We start from the raw sequence: 24,860 nt of genomic DNA, 5'->3' as shown, positions 1-24,860 counted from the left end.
GAAGCATCGACTGTACCCCTTCCTAGAGATGCTGCCTGGCGTTCACCAGCAACTTTGATGTGTATTGCTTGAATTTCCAGCATCTGCAGAATTCCTGTTGTTTGGATTTTTAAGGTATAGGTGTACACTGTGTTACCCTTCATTATTAATATCTGAATTACATCAACCAGTTAATAAGTGGTGCTGCCACACTACATATTTGCATTCTTTCGTGCTAGTTTTCAACATCATCAGACCGTAAGCATATTGTATATCATTTGAAAAAATATATAGCTTGATAGTTCTGCAGTTGATTCTAGTAATGCCAGATCTAATTTTGATAAAACTGAACATTTTGACTCTTTCGGGATGAGGAAGTTAGTGTTGCATTTTAAAATGTGAAAATATTATCATTTGTTTAAGGGAAAATAGAAAGGGGTTGGCTCCTGTAATATTGAATCAATCTGCTGCATACATATGAACTCCTGGCAAATAACTGCTACAACACAAAAGGGACACTGTCATTGAAATCACTGGGATCAATTCAGATATATGCAATCAATGGCCACTTGATTAGGTACCTCCTGTCCCTAATAAAGTGGCCACTGAGTGTATGCTTGTGGTCTTCAGCTGCTGTAGCCCATCCACTTCGTGGTTTGACATGTTGTGAATTCAGTAATGCTCTTCTGCGCACCGCTGTTGTAATATGTGATTATTTGAGTTTCTGTTACCTTCCTATCAGCTTAAATCTGTCTGTTCATTCTCTTCTGATCTTTCTAATTAGCAAGGTGTTTTCACCTACAGAACTGATGCTCACTAGATGTTTTTTTTTGTTTTTTCACATCATTCTCTGTAAAGTCTAGAGACTGTTGTGCATCAAAATCTCAGCAGATCAGCAGCTTCTGAGATACTCAAACCACCCCTTCTGGCACCAACAATCATTCCACGGTCAAGGTAACATTTCTTCCCCATTCAGATGTTTGGTCTGAACAACAACTGAACGCCTTGACCAGGTTGACTTGCTTTTATTCATATGGTTGTTGCCACATGACTGGCTGATTAGATATTTGCATTAACAAGCAGATGTATAGATGTTCCTAAGAAAGTGGCTACTCAGTGGTTGATTAAACGATACCAGGTATAATAGCATACAAGGTCAAATTTACTGCGCACTATAAAAAAATATATATATTGCTAAGAAGCAGATGGCAATGAAATACAGACAGTCTCCGGGTTGAGAACACGTTCCGTACCTGAGTCTGTCTTTAAATCGGATTTGTACGTAAGTTGGAACAGGTACATCCAGTATTACTTAGCGTCAGTTAGTCAAATGTTTGTCTTAGTATATAGTATATATTTTACCTTTCTAAGCATATAAAACACTTAAGAAACATATGTATTTCAATAATTAAACTACTGCGTTGCTTGGTAATAATTGTAGCTTTCATCGGGGCAGGGCCTTTCACATGCTCCATTATTCTCACTTTATCCTTCATCCTTTAAAATTGTTCCGATTGTTGACCGACTGTAGCTTAACGCTTTTCCAATGACTGATGGTGTTTCACCTCTTTCCGATCGCCTTATTATTTCCACTTAATTTTCAATCGTGATCGTTTTCTGTCAACGGAACAGAAACACTGCGGATTCAGTGGGCGGCGGGTCCTGTGCTCCCCCAGGTCCTAAAGTCCTCCCGCACTGAGACAGGTAGGGGAGGTGCTCACTGGAAATGTGGGGGTGGGGGTCGGGGTGAATCTTGCTAAGAAATATGTAAGCCAAATACAAAGTTACACACTCAACACAGTGTTAACGAGTGTTAACGGCAACGACTTAAAATGGCGGACGGCGTTCTCCTTCCTCCGTTTGTAAGTACAAGTTGTTCGTAAGTCGGACATTTGTAACTCGGGGACTGCCTGTAGTAAAAGTTAATTCAGCCAGAAGTACCATCAAAGGAGATATAATCAGAAATTAAAATATTGCTCTAGGCAGGTCCTCATACACATTGGAAATTTATTTCCTTGGTTATTGGCTTTCTCAAGTTCACGTAAACACTAACAACATCATCAAAATATGGAATTGAAAACTGAAGTATAAATGGTATGAAGTGTGTATCTTTATTTGCAATTGGTTTTAAATAGCTTGTCTGAACTTACTTTTCTTGACAAACGTGATAAAATTTTATACATAATGTATGTGGTATTTATTGCTTATTATTTAGCATCAGTTTGAAACTTTTGAATTACAGCAAATGGAACAGAAGCAGATCATCTTTTATCTGACCATATGAAGACTAAAAAGAAGGTATAAAGATTTGATTTTCTCTCCTTAACTTGTTCAACTGTTATCTTTTTCTCCATCCTTGTGATGCAACATTGGTTGGGAATGTCTAGCACTGCTTCCTTCATGCTTGATACAACTTTGTAGCATGTATGGGACAGCAAATAAAAATAAACAACAACGAGATGGAACAACTCTTTGAGTGCAAGAAGGACGAGACTGCTCAGACACGTGACGTAACAGGACAGCGCGGAGAGTTTGTAAAGGAGACCACCCTATACAGTGGGCAGCTGTCGGAGCGGGCAGCGAAGTGAGCGGTAGCAGAGTGTAGGGCTTTGGCTTCAACGGGCTTCGGCGGTAAATGGGAAGAGGCGAAAGTGAAGCACCAATTCTTTTTTTCTCCCCCCCCACCTTCACGAATTGGCCTGGACAGACAGGAACAGCAGGTCTCACACAGCTAACGGTTGGAGCTAACGGTTTAAAAAGTTTGACTGTTTGGCGAGGTAAGTGGGTGAGTAGACTTATTTTTCCTGTTTTATTCCTGTAGAATTAGATAGCATGCCTGCAGGGCTAGTGCTTTGTTCAGGGTGTCAGATGTGGGAATCCTGGGAGACCTCCAGCCTCCCTGATGGCCACATCTGCGCCAGGTGCACCGAGATGCAGCTCCTCAGAGACCGTGTTAAGGATCTGGAGCTGCAGCTTGATGACCTACTGCTTATCAGGGAAAGTGAAGAGTTGATAGACAGGAGCTACAGGGAGGTAGTCATCCCTAGGCTACAGGGGTCAGAAAACTGGGTCACTGTCAAGAGAGAGAAGGGAAATGCCCGGATAGTGGAGAGCACACCTGTGGCTGCCCCCCTGAGCAACAAATATCTTGTTCTAGGTGCTGTTGAGGGGGATGACCTGAGAGGGGACGCCCACGGTGACCAGGTCTCTGGCACTGAGCCTGGCGCTGTTGTGCAGGAGGGAAGGAGGGAGAAGAGGAATACAGTAGTCATAGGGGATCCCATAGTCAGGGGAACGGACAGGAGATTCTGTAAACCTGGTAGAGATACCCGCATGGTGTGTTGCCTCCCAGGTGCCAGGGTACGGAATGTCTCGGATCGGGTCCAGAATAATCTGAAGGGGGAGGGTGAACAGCCAGTTGTCTTGGTACATGTTGGTACCAATGACATAGATAGGACAAAGGAGGAGGTCCTGAAGAGAGATTTCTGGGAGTTAGGAAGGAAGCTGAGAAGCAGGGCCTCCAGGGTAGTAATCTCAGGATTGCTACCTGTGTCACGTGCTAGCGAGGGCAAGAATAGTAGGATCAGGCAGATGAATGTGTGGCTGAGAGACTGGTGCAGGGGGCAGGGCTTCAGAATCTTGGATAATTGGGATCTCTTCTGGGGGAAGTATGACCTGTTCAAAATGGACAAGTTACACCTGAACCCAAAGGGGACCAATATCCTGCCGGGAGAGTTTAATAGAGCTGTTAGGGAGGGTTTAAACTAATTTGGAAGGGGGATGGGAACCGGAATGATAGAATGGAGGAAGGGGAAAACAGAAATAAATCTAAGATAGTGAGCAGTAAAGATGTCAGTAAAGACAGACAGGTGATGGGGCAAATGTGTAGCCATTGGGATGAGCTGCAGTGCAATAAAGTTGCAGTGAAATCAAAGTGAGAAGTACCAAATACTGTTCTTAAGGTGTTGTACTTAAATGCACGCAGCATAAGAAATAAAGTGGATGATCTTGTCGTACAGCTACAGATTGGCAGGTATGATATTGTGGCCATCACTGAGACGTGGCTAAAGGATGCATGCATCTGGGAGCTGAATGTCCAAGGATACATGGTGTATCGGAAGGATAGCAAGGTAGGCAGAAGGGGAGGCGTGGCTTTATTGGTAAGAAATGATATTAAATCATTAGAAAGAGGTGATATAGGATCGGAAGAAGCTTTATGGGTTGAGCTAAGGAATAGCAGGGGTAAAAGGACCCTGATGGCAGTTATTTATAGGCCTCCAAACAGCTGCAGTGATGTGGACTACAAATTACAACAGGAAATAGAAAAGGCTTGTCAGAAGGGCAGTGTTATGATAATTGTGGGGGATTTTAACATGCGAGTGGATTGGGAAAATCAGGTCGGCACTGGATCTCAAGAGAGAGGATTTGTAGATTGTCTGCGAGATGGCTTGTTGTTGAGCCCACTAGGGGATCGGCTGTACTGGATTGGGTATTGTGTAATGAACCAGAGGTAATTAGAGAGATTGAGGTGAAGGAACCCTTAGGAGGCAGTGATCATAACATGATTTAGTTCACTGTGAAATTTGAAAAAGAGAAGCCGAAATCTCATGTGTCGGTATTTCAGTGGAGTAAAGGAAATTACAGTGGCATGAGAGAGGAACTGGCCAAAGTTGACTGGAAAGGGACGCTGGCGGGAAAGACAGCAGAGCAGCAGTGGCTGGAGTTTATGCGAGAAGTGAGGAAGGTGCAAGACAGGTATATTCCAAAAAAGAAGAAATTTTCAAATGGAAAAAGGATGCAAACGTGGTTGACAAGAGAAGTCAAAGCCAAAGTTAAAGCGAAGGAGAGGGCATACAAGGAAGCAAAAATTAGTGGAAAGACAGAGGATTGGGAAGTTTTTAAAAGCTTACAAAAGGAAACTAAGAAGGTCATTAAGAGGGAGAAGATTAACTATGAAAGGAAGCTAGCAAGTAATATCAAAGAGGATACTAAAAGTGTTTTCAAGTATATAAGGAGTAAAAGACAGGTGAGAGTAGATATAGGACCAATGGAAAATGAAGCTGGAGAAATTGTAATGGGAGATAAGGAGATAGCGGAGGAACTGAACGAGTATTTTGCATCAGTCTTCATTGAAGAAGACATCAGCAGTATACTGGACACTCAAGGGTGGCAGGGAAGAGAAGTCTGCGCAGTCACAATTACAACAGAGAAAGTACTCAGGAAGCTGAATCGTCTAAAGGTAGATAAATCTCCTGGACCAGATGGAATGCACCCTCATGTTCTGAAGGAAGTAGCTGTGGAGATTGCGGAGGCATTAGCAATGATCTTTCAAAAGTCGATAGATTCTGGCATGGTTCCGGAGGACTGGAAGATTGCAAATGTCACTCCGCTATTTAAGAAGGGGGCAAGGAAGCAAAAAGGAAATTATAGACCTGCTAGCTTGACATCGGTGGTTGGGAAGTTGTTGGAGTCGATTGTCAAGGATGAGGTTACAGAGTACCTGGAGGCATATGAGAAGATAGGCAGAACTCAGCATGGATTCCTGAAAGGAAAATCCTGCCTGACAAACCTATTACAATTTTTTGAGGAAATTACAAGTAGGCTAGATAAGGGAGATGCAGTGGAAGTTGTATATTAGGATTTTCAGAAAGCCTTTGACAAGGTGCTACACATGAGGCTACTTAACAAGATAAGAGCCCATGGAATTATGGGAAAGTTACATACGTGGATAGAGCGTTGGCTGATTGGCAGGAAATAGAGAGTGGGAATAAAGGGATTATATTCTGTTTGGCTGCCGGTTACCAGTGGTGTTCCACAGGGGTCCGTGTTGGGGCCGCTTCTTTTTACATTGTACATCAACGATTTGGATTATGGAATAGATGGCTTTGTGGCTAAGTTTGCTGATGATACGAAGATAGGTGGAGGGGCCGGTAGTGCTGAGGAAATGGAGAGTCTGCAGAGAGACTTGGATAGATTGGAAGAATGGGCAAAGAAGTGGCAAATGAAATACAATGTTGGAAAGTGTATGGTTATGCACTTTAGCAGAAGAAATAAACGGGCAGACTATTATTTAAATGGGGAAAGAATTCAAAGTTCTGAGATGCAATGGAACTTGGGAGTCCTCGTACAGGATACCCTTAAGGTTAACCTCCAGGTTGAGTCGATGGTGAAGAAGGCGAATGCAATGTTGACATTCATTTCTAGAGGAATAGAGTATAGGAGCAGGGATGTGATGTTGAGGCTCTATAAGGCGCTGGTGAGACCTCACTTGGAGTACTGTGGGCAGTTTTGGTCTCCTTATTTAAGAAAGGATGTGCTGATGTTGGAGAGAGTACAGAGAAGATTCACTAGAATGATTCCCAGAATGAGAAGGTTAACATATGAGGAACGTTTGTCCACTCTTGGACTGTATTCCTTGGAGTTTAGAAGAATGAGGGGAGACCTCATAGAAACAATTTGAATGTTGAAAAGCATGGACAGACTGGATGTGGCAAAGTTGTTTCCCATGATGGGGGAGTCTAGTACGAGAGGGCATGACTTAAGGATTGAAGGGCGCCCATTCAGAACAGAAATGCGAAGAAATTTTTTTAGTCAGAGGGTGGTGAATCTATGGAATTTGTTGCCACGGGCAGCAGTGGAGGCCAAGTCATTGGGTGTATTTAAGGCAGAGATTGATAGGTATCTGATTGATAGGTAACCATCAAAGGTTATGGTGAGAAGGCAGGCGAGTGGGACTAAATGGGAGAATGGATCAGCTCATGATAAAATGGCGGAGCAGACTAGATGGGCCAAATGGTTGACTCCTGCTCCTTTGTCTTATGGTCTTATGGAATAAGGTCAGAGGTACATACCTGGGAACTTTGCAGATTTGATGCAAGTCTCCAATATTTACTGGGATATTGGGGATTTCCGGGTGAATCTTGGGACTCTTTTCCATTCTTACACCACTTTTCTTACCACAGATGAAAGGACCTAAGGGATGTTATCTAAGGCAGCCAGGGTTGCAGTCACAAGACTTGTCATCATTATGTGCCGAGTCATGTGACATGGGCGATCATGACCTTCCATACGTCTTTATTCTGAGAAGTTCTAATAAGCTCTTCAAAACTTTTGCCTGTCCATCTGTGACATAGAAACATAGAAAACCTACAGCACAATACAGGCCTTTCGGCCCACAAAGCTGTGCCGAACATGTCCCTACCTTAGAACTACCTAGGCTTTACCCATATCCCTCTATTTTTCTAAGCTCCATGTACCTTATCCTGGAATCTCTTAAAAGACCCTATCGTTTCCGCCTCCACCACTGCCGCCGGCAGCCCATTCCACTCACTCACCACTCTCTGCATTAAAAAAACTTACCCCTGACATCTCCTCTGTACCTGCCTCCAAGCACCTTAAAACTGTGCCCTCTCGTGCTAGCCACTTCAGCTCTGGGGAAAAAGCTTCTGACTACCCACACGATCAATGCCTCTCATTATCTTGTACACTTCTGTCAGGTCACCTCTCATCCTCCGGCGCTCCAAGGAGAAAAGGTTGAGTTCACTCAATCTATTATCGCAAGGCATGCTCCCCAATCCAGGCAACATCCTTGTAAATCTCCTCTTCATCCTTTCTATGGTTTCCACGTCCAGAACATGTCAACAATGCTAATTCTCCCCACTAACCTCACCCCTTTGCACAGTTAGCCACTCATCCTCGTTCTGTCCCTGGTCTGGTTTCCTTGTAGTAGTTCCCACACTTTGCACTCCCATTCTGCAGTTCTTGGGAGTTCACCATTAACACACTCCCACAGTAAAACAATCACTAGCTTGGCTAAACAAAACGATCCCTTCAGTTAACATGCTCTACTGGTTTATAACTCATAAGAATAATAATTCTAGATACAGGCATTCCAAACAGTTTCACTTATTTTCACTCACACCATTACATTGATTTGTAGACAGCAGAATGGCCCCAAAAGACCTGAGAGACACTTGGGGCATCCTAAAATAATGTCTGGGTTAGTGGGAGCAGGCACACTACACCCTACACAGGACTTAACCTCAGTTTGGCTTTGCTGGGAGGTGTGCAGGTTGGATTTGGTGGCTGGTGAATAGTTATATTGGAAAGTTAATGACAAAGTGTGTCATGAAGAAAGCCTCTCTATATTTGAAAATTTTGTACATACGTGTTTTCATTTGTCGATTTGTAAATACTTGTTCTTCACAACTTTTGGGCAGCTTTTGTGTTTCTTTCACCGGGCACTAAATAAACCCCCTTTGTACTAAGGTGCTGTTGTGGCTTATCATCTGCGTTTTTTCCAATTGGTGACCCTCATTGAGAACGCTTACCCATACCTGCTAGCGAGGAGTGACACCATCCCTTGATACAACTCCCTCTCAACTTTTTCTCCCATCAGTTTTTCCCTTCACACAAGATGTTCGAGCTTCTCTCTCCTCAGTACATGTCCCAAAAATTCCAGCTGCCATTTCCTGATTGATGATATCAGCTCTCTTCTTATTCCAGCTTTTCACAACACCTCCTCATTTGTAACTCTGTCCTTCCACGATATTGTCATCATTCTTCTCAAACGTCGAGTCTTCCTTCATTTTGCTTTGATATTGTCTAACACTTGCTTCCATAATCTAGTGTGGAATGAACATAGCACCACAACACTGGGACTTTCGTACCCATAGAAATTATATTAATAGAGCCACACGACTACTCACTGATAACTCGGAGGCTCGGGTAAGTGTTGGGGGGAGGGGGGAACAGCATTCCCAAGGTGCTGTTCCAAAGTACACAGCAAGTTTTGTACTTGTGCTTTTTCACACATAATAGTTCCTGCACTTTGTTTAAAGGAAAGGTGGGTTAAGAATGAAGTTACTCTGAATCAAGTCCATAATGAAACTGAAAAAGCCAATGTGACACCTGAGGGGGAACGTCAACTCAGACCATGAGAGGCCTGCGTCGGGCATTTTCATGCCTTACAAGGCACAGATTGGAAGTCTGCGTGGGGTGCCACTCCGCGCACAGATATTAGAGCAATGTGTGATTAAGTGCCTTGCTCAAGGGCACAAACACGCTGCCACAGCTGAGGCTCGAACTAGCGACCTTGAGATCACTAGACGAACGCCTTAACCACTTAGCCACATGCCACCTGAAATTAGGTCCGTCTAATATGATGACCAGTTCAATGTGATCCAAATTACAAACACACTCGTCACAAATCCTTCTTCAGTCATCAGCTCTTAGACCATCATCATCAACCATCTACATCCGCACATTTTCCACTGAAGTCTATTGAACCTATGGTACTGGGGTTAGCACAACCAACGGCACTATCTTATATTTTAAAATTTATTTAGAGATAAAGCGCAGTAACAAAGTGCCAATCAGTTCACACCGCCCAATTAGACAGATGTGCTCAATTAACTTTTTAACCCGCACATCTTTGGATTATGGGAGGAAACCGGGACACCCACAGGAAATCCATGTGGTCACAGGGAGAATGTACCATTTCCTTACAGGCAGCGGTGAAATTAAAACCCGGATCACTGGCGCTGAAATAGCGTTATGCTACCGTGCTGACTTGCTATTGGAAGTGATCAGAATTGTCCATCTCTGCAGTCCCTTGTGATAGAAATCCCAACTTGCTCTGGCAAATTTGCAACTCATTTTCGTAATTGTAACAGGATTTACATTGAGAGGGACTGTAGAGGTGCACAACTTTGATGAAGACAATCCATTCCCAATGTTTGTGTAAAAATTTCTGATCCCTTTTTAAGGTATGCATTAACAATTGATGATAACAAGATTTTTAGCATGCATCACCTGAGTGATATATGCCTAGATACTGGACTTCAGCCGTTTTGGATGAAACATGCTAAATTGGTGCAGCTTTTTCAGTAAGACTGTAAACCATGTGAAATTGACCGAAGAGACATCTGAAGCAACATTCCAATAAATTATACACAGAAATATGCACTTTAACAGACCTGCACTGTTTCTGCAAGATGATACTTAATTTAACGCTGTTGTTGAGGTACTGCTGTACCAGTTCCAAAGGGCACACTCACAGAGTGATTGACAGTAAAAACAAACACCATGGTTACCATGGGTAACAAAGACCACAGGAGAGAGGGTGAGAGCTCTGCGTTTTATACAATTACATCCAGAATTTCATGTCTTATCTCATACTAACAATGGCACAGGAGATTTTCAGCCCATCAGGTCCATGCAGTTTCTCAGGGAACGAGTCCTGTTATTCCCATTACTCCTTCTCCTCACATTCCCGTAAACTGCAGCTGAACATCTCTCACACTTTACTGTGGTCAGTTAATGTATACCTTGGAAGAATGACGATCTAGAGGCTGCTCCAGGTGTCGTATCGAGCATGTGTCAGAGATAAGGAAGCCAGAGGCCAAGAAGGATGCCTTGTGCGTTGGGGTCAGGAGTATTTTTTCATTAGAAAAGCATAGATATAGGTGCAGTGAAAGCATCTGGCAGGAGTGACAATCTCTCAGTGTAGCAATAACAAAGAAATGTTATGACCTTCCAAACAGCAGGAGGTTAATTGGAGCACTGACAGTTCTTTCGCAACGTTGTTTAATTAGACACACAAACACACTCAAGCCATCAGACACACACATTTTTATTTGCCAAATTTTTCTTCATTCATCAAGCCATACTTTACCACACCAACCTCCTTTTGCTAACAAAGTACCCCTCCACTGCCACACAGAGCTCAAGTTTCCAAATAGACAAAAAGACACTCTGTGGCCACTTTATCAGGAAACTCCTGTAACTAATTAAGTGGCTATTGAGTGCATGTCTGTGGTCTTCTGCTGGTGTAGCACATTCATTTAAAGGTTCGACATGTGGTACATTCGGAGATGCTCTTCTGCAAACCACTGTTGTAACGCGTGGTTATTTGAGTTACTGTCGCTTTCCTGTCAGCCTGAACTTGTCACAACCGTGGATTCAGCAGCACAGTAATACGGCAATGGTGCTTGTGAATTTGCACGTGTCAGCTAATTATTATTTAACCGTGATTATATTTAACTCCATACTTGTTGTTGTAGTGCTTGTTGAGACTTGGACAGAGCACAGCAACACTTTGCTGCTGTTTTGCATTCGGCCTTCCCTGAGATGTTGGACTTTCAAGTCAACTGACTCTGAAGACTAGCGGTATTCGTTTAATGTTTAGATGTTCTTTTCAGCCACAGTGTAGGCTTCATTTTCCTTTTGAGAGTTTTAGTTAACGGCCCTATTTGGCCCAGCATTTATTGTTTTATTTTTCCTTTAACACTGTTTGTATTAAAGTCCGTGAACTATCGACCTGCTTCAGTGACTCTCACTCCGCACTTGGGCCATATCCGAATCTGGTAACAGCAGGTCTCAAACAGCAGAGAGAGAGCAGCTGACTTTGGCCGTGAGATTCATTGGTCAGGTAGGAGACAAGCTACTGTCACGGTCCTGATCGGTTATTCCCTGGGTCCCTCTAAATTTACTTTGTGTCACGATCAGGACTGTTGACTCCTTGTTTTCCTTAATTCATTGTTTCCCTGTGTTTCTTGGGCTCTGTAATTAAAGACACTTGAGACTCAGCTGAACGAGCGGTATTTAGTGTTGGGCTTACAGATACTCGGCGCTAGATCGTTATCGGACATCAGCGAAGCAAGTGCAAGCAAGTCACCCTGCCGGAACGAGCCAAGTTACATCACCCAACCTACTCAAGTTTTCTCCTCGAAGCGAATGCCTCTCCTCGCTGGAGCCAGCCTATTATACCTTGCCTGATCGAGCCGCTATGCTACCTCACTGGAGCAGGTCCATCAAGTTAACCCGCCGGACTGAGACTAGAGCCACTGTCTGTAGTTCCTGGGCCATGCCAAGGCCTTGCCATTACTTGGAGCCATTCTGTGTCAAGGTATGAACTATCTATCGTTGTGTGGTACCGTCTCTTCGTGTCTTCATCTCCGCTGAGTAGGTCCAGCCGTTTGTCGCTACTCTGAGTTGGGGAATCCTGTCCCTCAGTGTTCAGCGTCCTGTGTCTAAAAGAGGAGTCCCAGCTCTATGTCCTGTGTCCAAGGAGGAGTCCTGGCTCAGTGTTCCGTGTCCTGTGTCAAAGAAAGGTCCAGGCTCTGATGTTCCGAGTTCTGAGCTCCAATCCCGGGCTCTGATGTTCCATATTCTGAGTTCCAAGTCCAGGCCCCGAGTTCCATGTTTCGAGTTCCATGTCCGGGTTCCGAGTTCCAAGTCCGGGCTCTGATGTTCCGAGTTCCATGTCCAAGTCCAAGTCTAGCCACACTTATTCCTGCTTCTGCTTTGCTAACTCCTTGATCTCCTTCGGAACAATCGTTGCTTCCCAGCTTTCCTAGTAACTATTAATAAACTCTATTTTTGTCAACGCTACAAAACGTGTTTGCGTCCTGAATTTGCTTCCACCTGTGCTCCGCACTTGTGACAGCTACAGGCAATGGAATCTGTTCTCAGTGAAGTTACGGAGGCAATGAAGCAGATAATCTCAGGCCAACAAGCCCAGTCTCACTTGGAGGAACAGGCATCGTCCCTAGCTGCAACTGTTCAACTGCTCACCACAGACAATTGGACTCGGGTGTCTGCGATTTCCGCACTCACGACCACCATCCACGAACTTACTGTGAACAGCCAGCATCAGCTGACAGCTATGAACGTTCTCGCCAGCTCAGTTCAGCAGCTTCAGGCCGCCTCAGTCCCACTCCCAGCATCTCGCAGGTTCTCCTTTTCTGCTGCCCCGACAATCTCTGCTACTAATGTTCCCGAGTTCAGACCAGAGCCGACTCCCACGACCGTGCAGGAACCGAGTATTCCACCACCAGGCAGATATTCTGGTGATTCCGACGGTTGCAGGAATTTTATTACCCAATGCGAGCTGACATTCCAAGCCCAGCCTACTCGTTTTGGTGGTGATGCGCGAAAATTGGCGTACATGTTCAATCTTCTTGACGGACCTCTACTCAGCCTATTCAACGCTTTACGGGAGCAAGTACGCCCCGCAGTCGTTCCAATATTTCGTGATGGAGTTAAGGGTTTTTGATCTTCCAGTGTGGGGTCAGGAGGCTGCCTTGGACCTGCGCCAAAGTAGAGGAACCGTGACAGCCTATGCAGTCAAGTTCCGTACGCTTGCATTAGAGACGAGATGGAATGAGAGATTTCTCATCACTGCCATCCAGCGTGGGCTGAACGCAGGGGTCTGACATAAGATCGCTGTCCAGGACGAGCAGGATAGTCTGGATGACCTAATTAATCTGGCTGTTCGAGTTGACGAACGGGTGACTGAATGGCGCAGGGAAAGAATGATTCAAACTTCCTACGCGACGACAGGTCACTGTCTTTCCTTGCTCTCTCCCTCCCCCCCCCCCACCTGATCACCGTCGTTCCTCGCCCTCTCCCCCTCCCTCAGCACCCAGCACCCAGCCCACGGAGGGGCCTATGCAAGTGGGACACGTGTGCCTGTCTCAAGAGGAACAAGAGCGGCGCTGGAGAACAGGTTCCTGCCTCTATTGCGGTGATCCAGGACACTTCCGGGCGGCATGTTCCAAACGTCCAGTAAAAGAGAATACCCGTCAGCAGGGAGGGGAATCCTGACGGGTCGATTCTCTCTTCAGTCAGCTTCCCCTCATTCTGTAAAGCTGGCAGCTTCCTTGTCGTGGAGGTCTCAGACCCATAAGCTTAAGGCGTCTATTGACTCCGGTGCAGCCGGGAATCCTAGGGATACCTTCCCTGCTCAAAGATGGAGAATTCCAACTCAGGAATTGAGAGAAAAGATCAGCGTCAAGGCACTGGATGATCGACCTCTGGGAACCGGCCAGATCCACCTTTCCACCCAACCCCTCCAACTGGTGCTTTGAAGGCAACCATGAAAAAATACCTTTCTATCTGGTTAATTCACCAGAACTGCCACTGGTACTTGGTCTCCCCTGGTTATCCCGACATTAGCCACAGATCGATTGGTCTCTGAAGGTACTCAGAGTGGGGACTTGTCTGGGTCCAGCTCTACCTCCATCCCATGAATCCCCTCCTGTGTCAGCCAAGGGTGTAGACCTGTCTGGGATTCAGGCTGGCTAAGCGGATCTCCTTGAGGTTCAGTAAAAGAAAGGTCACCACCCTGCCCCCACACCGGCCACACGACTGTGCCATAGACCTCCTACCTGACACTAGTCCTTCCTGGGGCCGGCTCTTTTCCCTCTCTCATCCTGAAACGGTGGCCATGGAGGAATATATGAAGGGGGCATTGAGCATGGGGTTCATCCGTCTGTCAATCTCGCTTGCTGGAGCGGGCTTCTTTTTTGTGAGCAAGAAAGGTGGCAAGCTCCGTCCCTGCATCGATTATCAGCCCCGAACAACATCACTGAAGAACTGCTACCCTCTTCCCTTGCTGGCGTCTGCGTTTGAACATCTCCAGGGAGCAACAATATTTTCCAGAATTGATCTGTGCAATACTTACAATCTAATTCGCATAAGAGAAGGGGACGAGTGGAAATCGGCTTTCAGCACCTCTAATACTATGAATCAGCCACTATGAATACCTGGTGATACCTTTTGGTCTGGCCAACTGTATTCCAGGCATTGGTTAACGATGTGTTCAGGGACATGTTGAACGGTTTGTGTACTTAGGTGACATCCTTATCTATTCCCGCTCTCACCAGGAGCATGTCCACCATGTACAGAGAGTACTCAGATGCCTTCTTGAAAATAACCTGTACGCCAAGCCTGAAAAATGTGAATTCCATAAAGACCAGGTGTCGTTTTTGGGCTATATAATTATCTCATCCAGTGTTCAAATGGACCCTAGTAAAGTTCAGGCAGTTGCAGAGCAGCCCAAACTGTGTACAGTCAAACAGGAATTTTGGCTCTATTGCGGCTCCAATTAATAAACTCACCAAGAAGACCTCAGCAGGATTCCATTGGACGGACGATGTCGACCAAGTGTTTTCCAAGCCAAAGCGAAGTTTCACCACTGCCCCGCTGCTGCAACACCCAGACCCATCTCAGCCATTCATTGTCGAGGTGGATGCATCCAATGTAGGCATTGGAGCTGTCCTCTCTCAGCGCTCATCTGCGGATAGCCAGCTGCCCCCTTGTGCATTTCTTTCCCATCGCTTGACTCCGGCCGAGAGGAATTACGATGTCAGGAACCAGGAGCTACTGGCTGTCAGGGAGGCCCTGGAAGAATGACAACACTGGCTGGAGGGGGCAGAGCATCCATTCTTGATCTGGACAGATCACACGAACCTCTCCTATATTCAGGATGCTAAGAGACTTGACTCTCGTCAAGCCCGGTGGGCTCTCTTCTTCACACGGTTCAATTTCGTCCTCACTTATCATCCCGGCAGCAAGAATACAAAGACTGACGCTCTCTCCCGGCAGTTCGATGGATCTGAGGACAATGCCAATCCAGAGCCGATTCTTCGTCGCTCGTGTATCACTGCTCCAGTGATCTGGGGAATAGAGGCAGAGGTGAGGGCTGCCCAGCAATCAGATCCAGGCCCGGATGGGGTACTTCCCAGCTGGCTGTTTGCCCCTGCTGCGGTATGTTCCAAAGTGTTGGAATGGGGTCACTCCTCTTGTCTGGCTGGACATCCGGGAACTCAACGGACTCAGGAATTTATAAAGTGACAATTTTGGTGGCCATCTATGTCCCAGGATGTCCACGAATTTGTATCCGTCTGTCCCACCTGCTCTCGGAACAAGACATCACGCCAGCGTCCTACGGGTCTGTTATGTCCACTGCCTGTGTCCCACCGCCCCTGGTCCCACCTCTCAGTAGATTTCATCACTGGTCTGTGCCCATCTAATGGAAACTCCACCTTGTTGGTCGTTATGGATCGATTTTCAAGGCTGCCCACTACATTGCCCTCCCCAAGCTCCCATCAGCTCGTGAGACTGCCACACCCATGGTTCAACATGTGTTCAGGCTCCACGGTTTTCCTCAAGACATAGTATCTGATTGGTTCCAAGGTTGTCAAGCCGAGGGGTGATAGTGGGGACAAACTCCCGCTACCTAAAAGTGCTCCTCACGGCATGCATCTCAAATAGCCTCTGACAACCAAGTCCAACTCCTAGCCTTCCCGTGTGGCTTAGCTTCTAAGCCCGGCGGAACTGTTTCTACTGACAGGAGAAGGGGCGAAGGCGGGTCTTGGCGCCTTAAAACTAATGCTTCGGGTAGATGGAGCTCATCAGCCTGGGAAGGCAGTCCATCTAAGAGAAGGAAAGCTCTGATTTCAAACTCTGCTGCTTTGTGGCCATACCCACTCATGGGAAAGGCTTCAGGGGTAAACCCTGAGGACAAATCCGGAGCTGGAGTCCCTGAGGCAGTCTGACATTGCCTTCAACCTTGTTCTGGCAACCCCTGAGCCGGCACTGGTGCCAAGCTGTATCGGCCCTTGCCCTTCCCTTGGACAACATCAGTGTCGTGGAGAGGGGAGACTTGCAGCATTGGCAACTGCCGGTCTTCTATACAACCTCACCCAGGCCTGCGCCCTGGAGAGGACGCTCCAGGCGCAGATCCATGGTCTCGCGAGACTAATGGATGCCACCACAATGTCTGATCATGGACCACAGTTCACTTCCCGCTTTTGGAAGGCTTTCTGCTCTCTTGGAGGAGCCATGGCCAGCCTCTCGTCTGGCTTCCACCCCCAATCTAATGGCCACACTGAGAGAGTGAACCAGGTGTTGGAGACAACCCTGCGCTGTCTTGCCTCTTCCAACCCCACGCCCTGGAGCTCCCAATTGGTTTGGGCAGAGATCGCCCACATTCACCTCCAGTCGTCCTCCACCGGTATGTTTCCCTTTGAGTGCCAGAAGGGATTCCAGCCCCCACTCTTCCCTGATCAGGAGATCAGCGTAGGAGTTCCTGCTGCTGAACAGCTGATCCAGCGCTACAAGCGCAGCTGGAGACGAGCCAGGGCTTCTCTGCTGTGCGCCCAGAAAGAACATTCCCGGCAGGCTGATCGGATCTGTCGACAGGTAAGGCCATTCAAGCCAGGAGAGGAGGTCTGAGTGGCATCAAGGGATCTTCCCCTGTAAGTCGAGAACCAGATTTTGGCACTGCGTTACGTGGGACTGTTCATAGTGGAAAAGGCTGTCCAGGTGTTCTATAGATTGCGTCTTCCAGCATCACTGAAAATCCACCCAGTATTTCATGTTTCCCAGCTCAAGCCGGTTACTACCTCTCCCCTGGCTCCAGTCACCCCTTCTCCCTCTCCTCCCCGCCTGGTAGATGGTTCCCTTGTCTATACTGTGCAGCGGCTCCTGGCATCTTGCTGGGTACATGGTAAGGTCCAGTACCTTGTGGACTGGGAAGGGTATGGCCCAGAAGAATGTATGTACTTGGATCCCGGCGAAGGACATCTTGGTCTGTGGCACGTCAGGGGCTGCGCCTGGGTGGGGGGGACCTGTCACAACCACTGATTTGGCAGCGCAGTAGATATGGCAAATGTGCTTGTGAATTTGCACGTGTGGCTAATTATTATTTAATCGTGATAGTATTAACTCCATACTTGTCGTCGTAGTGCTTGTCAAGACTTGGACAGAGCACGGCAACACTTCGCTGCTGTTTGCATTCGGTCTTCCCTGAGATGTTGGACTTTCAAGTCACCTGACTCTGAAGACTAGCGGTGTTCGTTTAATGTTTAGATGTTCTTTTCAGCCACAGTGTAGGCTTCATTTTCCTTTTGAGAGTTTTAGTTAATGGCCTTGTTTGGTCCAGTGTTTTTTGTTTTATTTTCCCTTTAACACTGTTCATATTAAAGTCTGTGAACTATCGACCTGGTTCAGTGTCTCTCACTCCGCACTTGGGCCATATCCAAACCTGGTAACAGAACTAGTCTGGCCATTCTCCTCTAACCTCTCTCATTAACCAGGCTCTTTTGCCCTACCTTTCTATTCTGCCTTCTCTCTCATTCCTTTCCAATCCAGATTAAGGGTTTGGCAAGAAAATGTTGACAGTTCTTTTCCCTCCATAGTTGCTGCCTGACCTATTAGGTTCCTCCAGAATTTTGTGCGTTGCTCAAGAACCAGCCACTTAGAGTCATAGAAAAGTACAGCACAGTATCACACCCTTCAGCCCAACTAGTCTGTGCTGAAACATTTAAACTGTCTAGGCTCATTGACCTCAACCTGGACCATAGCCCTCCATACCCCTGCAATCCATGTACCAATCCAAACTTCTCTTAAATGTTGAAATCGAGGTCGCATGCACCACTTGCACTGGTAGCTCATTCTGCACTCTCATGTTCCCCTTAAACTTTCATCTTTTCCCCTTAACCCAAGACGTCTAGTTGAGTTCTACCCAAACTCAGTGGAAAGAGCGTGCTTGCAATTACCCTATCTATATCCCTCATAATTTTGTATACCTCTATCTACCTATCTATTGTATACCTCTATCTTTATTCCAAGGAATAAAGTCCTAACCTATTCAATCTTTCTTTATAATTCGATCCTCCAGTTCAGCAACACTCTTATAAATTTTCTCTGTACTCCTTCAACCTTATTTACATCTTTCTCATGTAGGTGACCCAAACTGAACAAATTATGTCTCACCAAAGTCTTATATAGTATAACTTCAACATAACATCCAATCTCCTGTACTCGGTACTTTGATTTATGAAGGCCAGTGTAGCAAGAGTTCTCTTTACATCTCTATCTACCTGTGACACCATTATCAATGAATTACGGACCTGTGTTTCCAGATCCCTTTCACAAACAAGAGAAAATCTGCAGGAGCTGGAAATCCAAACAACACACACTAAATGTTGGAAGAACTCAGCAGGCCAGGCAGCATCTATGGAAAAGAGTAGAGTTGGCGTTTTGGGCTGAGACTCTTTGGTAGGACATATCGACTGTACTCTTTTCCAAAGATACTGCCTGGTCTTCTGAGTTCCCAGATCCCTTTGATCTACCACACTCCTCAGTGCCTACGGTTCACGGTGTAAGACCTACTCTGGTCAAGGAGCAACACCTCACACTTATCTGTATTAAATTCCACATGCCATATTTGAGCCCATCTCTCCACTGCAAACTTTAATGGTCTTCCTCACTGTCTACTGCACCTCTTAATCTTGGTGTCATCAGAAAATTTGCTGATCCAGTTAACCACTTTATTATCCAGACTGTTGATATAGATGTCAAACAACAACAGACTCACACTGATCCCTGCAGCATTCCACTAGTCACAGGTCCCCAGTCAGAGAGGCAGCCCTCTACTACCACTCTCTGACTTCTCCCACAAAGCCAATGTCTAATCCAGTTTATAATCTCACCTTGAATGCCAAATAACTGGACATTCCTGACCAACCTCCCATGCAGGACCTTGTCAAATGCCTTGCTAAGGTTCATGTAGACAATATCCACTGTCTTGCCTTCATCCACTTTCCTGGTAACTTCCTCAGAAACTCTAAGTTTGGTTAGACATGATCTACCACACACAAAGCCATGCTGACTATTCTTATTCAGTCTCTGTCTTGCCAAATACTTATATCTCATCTCTTAGGATACCTTCCAATAACTTCCAAAGGTTCGAAGATCAAATTTAATGTCAGAGACATGTATACAATATGCTTTTTCTTCGCAAATATCCACAAAAGCAGAGGTGCCCAGAAGAATGAACGACAGTTAAACATGAGAACCCCAAAGTCCCATCCAAGCTTCCCCCTCCAGCACGTAAGCGGCAGCAAGCAACAATCCCCCCCACCAGCAAAAAAAACGTACCGTCACTGAGCCCATGCGTGAGCTAAGCAATAGCAAAAACACAGACCAAAGTTACCCCAAAGGCTTCACACTTCATCCAAAATTTGACAAACCACAGGTTCTCTCTCTCCCTGGCAAGAGAGAGGGAGGTGTCTTCCATTTTCACAGCTAGCGGGAGACATAACAACAACCCAGTGGTTTATGATGTTAAAAGTCCGTTTCGTCACTTTTTTCGAGCTCTGTGTCCAAAGATCGCAAAGATCTCGGGTCTTCAGGCCCACAAAGAAAGATTTTCCGGCCTCCCCAACGACACACGAGTCTTCTGCCGTGACACCAACCCTTGATCTGCCCCTCTCCAGAGCCCCGAGATCTTAGGCTTCCGAACACGATCAAGGTTCTCAGGCCAAACCCTTGGTGTGTCATACAATGGCCAGTCGTGGAACTCCAAGTACAGGTCCCATTCCTGCAAAGAACTGAAGCCTGCATGTAACTCCAGGTCAGGGTCCTCAAAAGGAAAAAATAAAGATATTAGAGGTAGAAATAGAGCTGTTTTCCACTACTGATATCAGGCTCACTGACTCCTGGTTCATTTTTTATACAGCAAAACAACATTAACTATCCTCCAATCCTTTGGTACCTCACCTTTTGCTAAGGGTGATTTAAACATCTCGGCTAGGGCCCCAACAATTTCTGCAATTGCTTCCCACAGGGAACACCTTATCAGGCCCTTGGGATTTATCTCCCCTAGTTTGTCTCAAGACAGCAAACACCTCTTCTGTAACTTGTATATGGTCCATGACCTTGATGCTGCTTTGCCTCACTTCTTTAGACTATGTGTCTTTCTCCCGAGTAAACACAGATGCAAAAAATTCATTTAAGATCTCCCCATCCCTTTCCACTCCATGCATAGATCACCAGTCCGATCTTCCAAAGGGCCAGTACTGTCCCTTGTTATCCTTTTGCTCAATATATCTGTAGAAGCCTTTAGGGTTCTCCTTCACCTTGTCTGCTAGTGCAACCTCTTGTCTTTTTTTAGCCCTCCTGATTTTCTTCTTGAGAGTTCTCTTACATTTCTTTTACTCCTCAGGCACATCATTTGTCCCTACCTGCCTATACCTGCTATGCACCTCCTTTTTTTCTTAATCAGGGCCTCAGCATCTCTTGAAAACCAAGGTTCCCAAACGTGTTATCTTTGCCTTTTATTCTGATGGATGCATACATGATTTGTACTCTCAAAATTTCACTTTTGAAGGCCTTCCATTTACCAGAAGATAGTACCTTTGCCAGAAAATAGCTTGTCCCAATCCACACTTGCCAGATCCCTTCTGATACCATCAAAATTGGCCTTTCTCCAATTTAGAATCGCAACCTGCGGACCAGATCTCTCTTTTTCCATATTTACTTTGAAGCTAATGGCATTATGATCATGAGATCCAAAGTGCTCCGCTACACAAACTTCTGTCACCTGCCCTGTCTCATTCCCTAATAGATCAAATATCTCACAATCTGTCATTGGGACCTCTATGTCCTATTTAAGGAAACTTGCCTGAACACATTTGATAAACTCTATCCCATCCAGTCCTTTTATAGTTTGTGAGTCCTTGTCAATATGTGGAAAGTTAAAATCACTACTCTGACAACCTTATGTTTCTTGCAACAGTCTCCAACCCCTATACAGATTTGTTCCTCTAATTCACGCAAACTATTGGGTGGTCCATAATACAGCCCCATTAATGTGGTCATACCTTTCTTATTCCCTAATTCCACCCATAAAGCCTCACTGGATGAGTTCTCCGGTCTGGCCTGACGGAGTTGTGCAGTGACATTTCCCTTGACTAGAAATGGCACCACTCTGTTACTTCTCAAACAATGGAACCCTGGAATATTGAGCTGCCAGTCCTGCAACCAAGTCCCACTAATGACTACAATATCATAATTCCATGTGTTGATTTATGCCCTGAGCTCATCTGCCTTTCCTAGAATACTTGCATTAAAATATACGCAGTTTAGGACACCAGTCACACCATGCTCAATCTTTTGATTCCTGACTTTGTCTGAGGTCTTAGCATCTGTCTCCACAACCTTTTCACTATCTGTTCTGGCACTCTGCTTCCCAAACCCCTGCAACTCCAATTTAAACTCCTTTGTGCAGCGCTAGCAAACCTTCCCACTGGAATATTAGACCCCCTCCATTTCAGGTGCAAACGGTCTCTTCTGTACAAGTGCCGCCTTCCCTGAAAGAGAGCACAGTGATCCAAAAATCTTATGCCCTCCTTCCTACACCAACTGCTTAGCCACTGTATAATCTTCCTGTTTCTGGTCTCACTAGTATGTGGCATGGGTGGTAATCCTGAGATCACAACCCTGGATGTCCTGTCCTTTAACTCCCTGAACTCACTTTGCAGAACCTCGTCACTTTTCCTACCGATGCCATTGGTACCCACATGGACCACAACCTCCAGTTGCTCACCCTCCCACCTAGAATGCTGAGGACCCAGTCCAAGATGTCCCAGAGCTTGGCATCTGGGAGGTATCATACCATCTAGGAATCTCATTCTTGTCCACAGAACCTCCTTTCTGTTTTCCTAACAAATCCCGTATCACCACAGCTCATCTCCCCCTCCCTTTCCTTCCGAGTCAGAGCCAAACACAGTGTCACAGACCTGACCGCTGTGACTTTCCTCTGCTAGGCCGTCTCCTCCCTCAGCAGTATCCAAAGTGATATACCTCTTGTTGAGGGAGATGGCCACAGGGATACTCTGCACTGGCTCCTTAACCCCTTTCCCCTTCCTGACTGTCACCCAGTCTCCTGTGTCCTGCACCTTGAGTGTAACTACTTCTTTATATGCCCTATTTACCACCCCTTCAGCCTCCTGAATGATCTGGAGTTCATCCAGTTCCAGCTCCAGCTCCTCAATGCGGAGTGTTAGAACTTGTTGCTGGATGCACTTCTTGCAGTCATAGTCATCAGAGACACTGGAGGTCTGTCTATAGTTGGATGCTCCTCTTGTGGTATGTGGAAAGGCCCAGACTGGGTGACAGTCAGGAAGGGGAAAGGGGTTAAGGAGCCAGTGCAGAGTACCCTGTGGCCATCCCCCTCAACAACAGGTATATCACTTTGGATACTGTTGGGGGGGGGGGGGGAATGGCCTAGCAGAGGAAAGTCACAGCGGTCAGGTCTGTGATGCGGAGTTTGGCTCTGTGTGACTCAGAAGGAAAGGCATCCCTACTGTTCTAACTGTGCAAATATAAAGAAGGTTTTATAAGTGCAAGCAAAAGGCAGGGGAGTCCACTTCAGCTTTTGTGAGCTCTACCGTTGAACTGATTACTGAAGATCAGGAAGAAATGGCAATGGATAAAGCAGTGTGAGGTGGCTTTCCAAAAGGTGAAGGAAAATGTGACATCAGACACTGTACATTATGATCCACATTGTCCAGTGAAGCTTGTCTGTGACATCTCGCAGTCCTGTCATGTAATGAGTGATGGATGTGAACGCCTGCCCTTACCGTTGCAGAGAAAACTATGCACAGATTCACAGAGAGGCCTTAGATATGATTTGGGGTGTAAAACGTTTCAACCAGTCGTTGTATGGGAGAGAGTTTACCCTCGTTAATGATCATCAACCACTAGTGTCCATTTTCAATCCACAGAAGGGTTTCACTAACAGTGGCAGCAAAAATGCAAAGATAGGCTCTGTTTTTTGGAGGACACAGTTACCAGTTTGAATTCAAGAGGACGACTATTCATGGAAAAACTGATGTATTGTCCTACTTATCCTTGGAAAAAGAAATACCCCAAAAATTTACAAAAATGGACACTCCTCTTGATGTATTCCCCTAAAAATCTCCCTATTACGGCAGAGATGATCCAAAGGGAAACCAGAAAATACCCCACACTGTCTCAGGTCTACATGGGCTGGAATGAGCAACAGAAATTCCAGTTCTCTCATTTCTAGCAGAGCCAGGATGAACTTGAAAACCAAGGTTCCCTACATGTGTTATCTTTACCTTTTATTCTGACAGGCGCGTGCAGGATATCTACTCTCAAAATTGCCTTATGTGGGAATTGAGAGTCGTTGAACCATCCAAGCTGAGAGCTAAAGTGTTGGAGGATCTACATGTTTCTCATCAAGGCATTGTCAAAATTAAAACACTGGCTCAAAGCTTTGTCTGGTGGCCTGGGATAGATCAGCAGATTGAGCAGCTTGCTGTGCACTGTTCAGCAGGCCAACACATCCAGAAGACACCAAGTGCAGTACACTCCACATCCAACAACTCACCAACTACGCTGTTCCTGGGTCCTCCCTTGTGCTCATGCTTGAATCTCCTCAAACCCAATCTCAGAAGGAGTGTGCAGGACAAACATCTGAAACAATGAGTTTCAATAATTTACTCCTGGATGAGCAGCCCTTGCGAGGGACCACAGAAGTGATCAAAAGTGGGCAGGTGGAAAGATTAAGGACAGAACTGGACAAATCCTCTATGCAGCGGAGGTTGCGTCTGATGTCATCTGGTGACAACACATCAATCAGGTGAGGAGACCAGAGTCAATTGGAGACCAGATTGATTCCTGGGATGGCAGGACTTTCATATGATGAAAGACTGGATTGACTAGGCCTATATTCGTTGGGATTTAGAAGATTGAGGGCAGATCTTATTGAAACGTATAAAATCCTAAAGGGATTGGACAGGCTAGATGCAGGAAGATTGTTCCCGATGTTGGGGAAGTCCAGAACAAGGGGTTACAGTTTGAGGATAAAGGGGAAGCCTTTTAGGACCGAGATTAGGAAAAACTTCTTCACACAGAGGGTGGTGTATCTGTTAAATTCTCTGCCACAGGAAACAGTTGAGGCCAGTTCATTGGCTATCTTTAAGAGGGAGTTAGATATGGCCCTTGTGGCTAAAGGGATCGGGGGTATGGAGGGAAGGCTGTACAGGGTTCTGAGTTGGATGATCAGCCATGATCATACTGAATGGCGGTGCAGGCTCGAAGGGCCGAATGGCCTACTCCTGCACCTATTTTCTATGTTTCTATGTTTCTATCACAGAGGAGGCTTAAGAACCTGAGATTGCTTCACAGCCAGAAGTCTCAACTGACAAGTGGGATGACATCCTCCTTGTCAGGAAAGATGTTGTCCCAGTAGAGTCAGAAATCCTCCACAGTGATTAAAT

Source organism: Mobula birostris, chromosome 1 (genome assembly GCF_030028105.1).
Source record: "Mobula birostris isolate sMobBir1 chromosome 1, sMobBir1.hap1, whole genome shotgun sequence".
NCBI classification, from domain to species: domain Eukaryota; kingdom Metazoa; phylum Chordata; class Chondrichthyes; order Myliobatiformes; family Myliobatidae; genus Mobula; species Mobula birostris.
Note: the sequence above shows the minus strand (reverse complement) of the source record.